Here is a 6,000-nt window from a genome sequence, read left to right as displayed (position 1 = left end):
TACTTAAGTGTTAATATCTTTCGATTTGAATTAACATGTAGTGAAATGCGGCAACAACAAATCTCCAAGAAGTGAAGTACTCTTGAACTAAATACACATGAGTTGAGACCTTCACAACACATACTATATCCTTAGTTTTATGCAAACTCCGCGATACTCACAAAAGTGCTTTTATGGTCATGCACACACCTTGGGTCTAATGAGTGCTTTAGAAAGATGGCCTAAGTCTTTCATAAAAGGCGACCACACCTTTACACTCACGTAAATGATTCCATCAAGTCTATCTCATAGACCACCTTAAGGCTATGGAATCATTAAGAGCAAAAAGCTCAACCTTATAAACACTACTACGCGCCATAGGGATAGGAAATTTAGTGTTTATTGATGGCTTATATGGCTTCGTTTGACCACAAACGGGTATCCACCATATTACCTCAATCCATAGGCTTTAGCCCCATCCTCCTCGACGTTTCAAGGATCATTTTCCTTGCTAAACCCTTGGTTAAAGGATTCGCCAAATTTCTTTTGGACCTTACATATTCCAAGAAGATAACACCATGTTTCAACAACTATTTAACTGCACCATGTCTGATGCGAATATGTCTCCTTTTTCCATTGTATACACTGTTCTTAGCAATCCCAATTGCCCCCTTGTGAGTCACAATGTAAGGAGACTGGTGAAGCTTGTCTTCCCCACAATGGCACATCTGCCAAAAGGTTTCACAACCACTCGGCTTCTTGCCCTGCCAACTCAAGAGCAATAAACTCAGACTCCATAGTAAAACGTGCTATACAAGTCTGTTTGGGGACTTGCATGAAATAGCACCTGCACCCAAAGTAAACACATAGCCACTAGTGGAGCTAACTTCATCATTGTCAGTTACCCAGTTTGCATCACAAAAACCTTCTAAAACAGCAGGAAATTTATTAAAAGGCAAACACCAATCCATAGTACCTCTCAAATACCTTAACAAACATGAAAATCATTCCAGTGTTCACTACTGGGATTATGAGTATATCTACTCAATCTACTAACAGCATAAGCTATATCAGGCCGAGTATAGTTCATGAGAAACATTACACTCCTAATTATTTTAGCATATTCGGTTTGAGAAACACTAAATTCTTTATTGCTTTTCAAGTGTACGCTAGAATCATAAGGTGTTCTCACTGGAGTAACATCAAAGCAATCAAACTTTTTCAACATCTTCTCAATGTAATGAGACTGACACAAAGAAAAACCGTTAACAATTCTTTTGATTTTAACACCTAAAATCACATCTGCTTCTCCAAGGTCTTTCATATCAAACTTAGAAGACAAAAAATTCTTCGTCTCATTTACAATATTCACATTAGGACCAAATATTAACATGTCATCCACATATAAACATATAATCACACAATCTGATCCTATCATTTTAGAATAAACACAGGTATCAGAAGCATTAACAACAAAACCATCAGCCACTAATGTGCCATTGAACTTTTAATACCACTGCTTAGGTGCCTGCTTTAGGCCATACAAGGACTTTCTCAATTTGCATACTTTATCTTCCTGTCCTGGGACCACAAAACCTTCAGGTTGAGTCATATAGATCTCTTCCTCTAAATCACCATTTAGAAAAGCTGTTTTAACATCCATTTGGTGTACCTCTAAATTATGAATAGCGGTTAAGGCAATAAGAGTTCTAATGGTCGCTATTTTAGTCACAGGAGAATAAGTATCAAAGTAATCAATACCTTGCTTTTGGGTAAAGCCCCTAATTACAAGTCTAGCCTTATATTTATCAATTGTACCATCAGGTCTCAATTTCTTTTTAAATATCCACTTGCTACTTATGGGTCTAGAACCTTTAGGCATATCATGCAAGTCCCAAGTGTGATTAGAAACTATAGAGTCTAATTCACTTTTAATGGCCTCTTTCGAAAACATAGCGTCTATTGACCTCATTGCTTCATCTTAACTTTTAGGGTCTTCCTCCATTAAGTAAATAGACACTAATTCATCATTTAAAACATCAACATCACAATTCTCAGTCAAAAAAGCAGTAATAAAATTAGGACCAAAACTAGTCTCATTTCTACGTCTTTTACTTCTTCTAAGTTCAATTTCACGCTCATCATCAACAACATTAGAAGAAGACACAGAATGACAATTAACAGACATAGATGTAGAAGCATTATTTTGCACATCACTAGGCACATTATTTTTTAAAGGAAAAACATGATAAAAAAATTATGCATCTCTAAATTCACAAATAGAATAATCATTCAAAGACATAAATCTATAAGCAACACTATTTCGGGCATAACCAATAAAAATAGTGTCAAAAGTCTTAGATCCTACATTTACCCGTTTGAAATCAGGTAGACCAACCTTAGCCAAACACCCCTACACTTTCAGAAATTTCAAGTTGGGGGAAAACCCTTTCCACAACTCTGTGGAGTCTTGTCTAATTTCTTATGAGGACTCTATTAAGAATATAACATGCAGACAAAATAACTTCCCCCCACATGTTGTCAGACATACCCAAACTTAAAAGCATAGAGTTCATCATTTCTTTAAGGGTTCGATTTTTGCGTTCAGCTACACCATTTTGTTGGGGACTATAGGGAGCACTAACTTCATGTATAATACCATTTTTCTCGCAAAAAACCTCTAGAGTATTGGTACTATATTCACCGCCCCTATCAGATCTAAGTCACTTGATTCTTCTGTCTAATTGGTTTTCTACTTCTGCTTTGAATTTCAAAAACATGTTTTCTGCCTCATATTTTGACTTAAGAAGATATACCTTAGTGTATCTAGAAAATTCATCAACAAAAGTAATGTAATACTTCTTTCCACCTTTACTAATTGTGTTCTTGAAATCAGCTAAGTCTGAATATACTAGTTCAAGCAATTCTGTCTTTCTACTAGTAACAGATTTAAATGGTTTCTTAGCATGTTTTGCTTCTACACACACAGGACACTTAGAAAATTCATCAACTTTTACCGCAGGGATTAATTCCATTTTTCTAAGTCTTTTTATAGAAGTAATATTAACATGACCTAGTTTACCATGCCATAAATCAACAGACTCAGCAATATAAGCAGAACTGGAAACTTTTTCATTATTAATAATCTCTTGAACAATGTTCAGTACAAATAAACCCCCACTAAGATACCCCTTCCTAATAAAGTCTCCTCCACGAGAAATAATAATTTTATCAGCTTCAAAAACAAGTTTAAGGCCTACTTTGTTGAGAAGTGCTCCAGAAACTAAGTTTCTACGGAGGGAGGGTACATACAGCACATTGTTCATGGCTAAAGTTTTTCCAGAAGTTAACTTAAGAAGGATTTTTCCTTTACCCATAACTCCACCAGTAGTGGAGTTACCCATGTAGACACACTCGTCATCAGTAGACTCCTCAAAGTTATGAAGCAGGTCCTTATTAGCGCAAAGATGCTTGAAGCGCCCGTGTCCAGCACCCAATCAGTCTTGTTAGCAACCAGATTTGCCTCAACGACCACAACAGCAATAACTTCACTCCCCTCAGCAAGATTAGCTTGGGCAGCACCTTGTCTTCCCTGTTTCGAGCTTTGTCCTTGTCTTTGATTACACTGAGAAGCCCTGTGACCAAGTTTCCCACAGACGAAACAAGGTCTCTTGAACTTCTGGATTTGGCTCTCCGGCTTGTTGAAGTGATTCTTCTTCTTTCGATTTCCCTTTTTGGGGATTTTCTTCTGTTTGCCTTTGAACCTGTCTTTCACAACTGTACCAGAAGTTTCCACAAGGTTAGCTTTAGAAGAATTAAGGGAAAGAGCTTCCATCTTATCTTAGAGACGGTTTGCCACCTCAATCCTCATGTGACTGATCAGTTCCTGAAGAGTCAAGTCCTTTTTTTTATGCTTCAGTTGATTCCTGTAATCATTCCAAGAAGGTGGGAATTTCTCAAGCAAACATTGACCTAAAAAACCTCACACATCTTCATGCCCTCGGTCAGAACAACTGCAGTCAAGTTCTCATACTCATGAACCTGTTCCATAATTGGCTTATTGTCAACCATCTGGAACTTAATCCGTTGGCCAACAACATACTTTTTCTTCCCTGCATCATCAGCACCATATTTCTTTTCCAAACTGTCCCATATTTCCTTACAGACTTGTTAGTAACAAATAAATCAAACAGAGGGTTAGTCATATGGTTCAGTAGATGTCCTCTAACCTTTTTGTTATCTTTTTTAAATTTCTTCTTAGCAACATCATCATTAAAAATAGTAGCAGAAGAACCAATAGTGGTGTTACAAAGATCAGTAGGATTGTTAGGAGCATCATCATGTAGTTCATCTTACAGAACATAATCAACTTTCAATTGTTCAAAGAAAATCAAAAGTTTTTGAGACCAATGTTTAAAATTGTTTCCATCCAAAGGTTCAAGTTTTGACAAACCAGGAAGAGTTTTGTTCATGGAAATAACCATTTGATCAATATAGTAGAAACCGTTTTCAAATGGTAGGTAAATAATTGAACAATATTGATAACAACAATGAAAAATGGAGAACTTATTGAATCACAACTGTGTCGTGGCAAGCCACTGCCTTGAAAGCGATTTCGGGCCAACTTCGGTGCAAATCGTTTAATCCGGTCGCTCCCCAAGGTTTCACGACACTTTCAAACACTTGCACTAGTGGCTGGAAGTTTGGAGTTTGCACAAAGTATTTTGCCCGGGAAGAGAAAGATTGAAAGAACTTTGATGATGAAGAAGATGATTTGTTTTAGTGTGTGTTGAAATCGAGATCACTACCTCTATTTATATAGGTAAAAGGTAAAGGCGGTGATAACGACTAAATCTGAAACGTCTCATAACATTCAGGGAATTAATAATAAGATTTTGTAACGTCTCCAACGTTTCAGAAAATAAAGATCGCTATTAATGCTGAAGTAATGAGCCTTTAACTGTTAATTCCGGAGATATGAATTCGGCAACTAATTCTGGAGATACGAATTCGGAGAGCTTATATTCAGACTAGGCTCAAAACTAACAAAAATAATAGTTAGCAAAACCAGAATGAAATTAGGCCTTACGTATACCTCGCGCGCAGGTGGGGGTTGCAAATTCATCACTTTTGCCTACTGAGCCCAATTCTCATGTGCGCGAGGCCCACCTCTTTTTCTAGCCCATTCACCAACTCAACAATACACAATTCAATATAAGGGGGAAAGAAAGACTTTCCTCCACCTATGTGGGACATTTGCACTTTATAGAGGAGAAAAGATGAGTGAGGAAAAAGAGGAATCACAAAGAAACTTTAGCTTTGCATTACCAATAAAGAATTGACTAGAATAACAATACATAACCCTTACAACATTGAGAATAAAGTTAGTGATATAAATAAAAAATTAAGTTTATCTTTAAAATGTCTTAATTCGTTATTTGAGAATTAATCTTTTCAAGCATAAAGTATATATGATTAACTAAATTAATTCGTACAATTTATTTTATTGAATTTTCTTCTTCTTGAATTAAGACTAAAATTAAGTTTAGATCACCACATTTGACTAACATAAACCTCAGGCACATGAAATTATGCATGAATAATAATAATAATAATAATAATAATAATAATAATAATAATAATAATATAAAAAATCTATTTCTACATGTAATTATGCTCACAAATTCATAAAAATGTCAAAATGTTTTTAACCTTTATTTTTGCTGAGCTGTAACTATTTTACATGCTTAAAAAATCACGTCAGTTTATAAACTATTGAATCACCTGTATCCTTTTGGTATTTGCTAATTCAACACCATGCTTGCTTCCTCATAAAGAAAAGATTTTTGTTAAAGTTATCTAATTATATGCCTAAGACACTTTAATATTAATATTAATTATGCAGCACAAACATGAGATACAAATTGTACTTCTTTAAATGAAATTGCTACTTCTATATTAGGTGCGTATGAAAACAATTGCACTGATTGTCCAGTGAGTTGTTAATTTATAAATGAGCTA

Source organism: Lycium barbarum, chromosome 4, assembly GCF_019175385.1.
Source record: "Lycium barbarum isolate Lr01 chromosome 4, ASM1917538v2, whole genome shotgun sequence".
Classification (NCBI taxonomy): Eukaryota; Viridiplantae; Streptophyta; class Magnoliopsida; order Solanales; family Solanaceae; genus Lycium; species Lycium barbarum.
The sequence above is the reverse complement of the archived record's forward strand: the minus strand, read 5'-3'. Positions refer to the sequence as shown.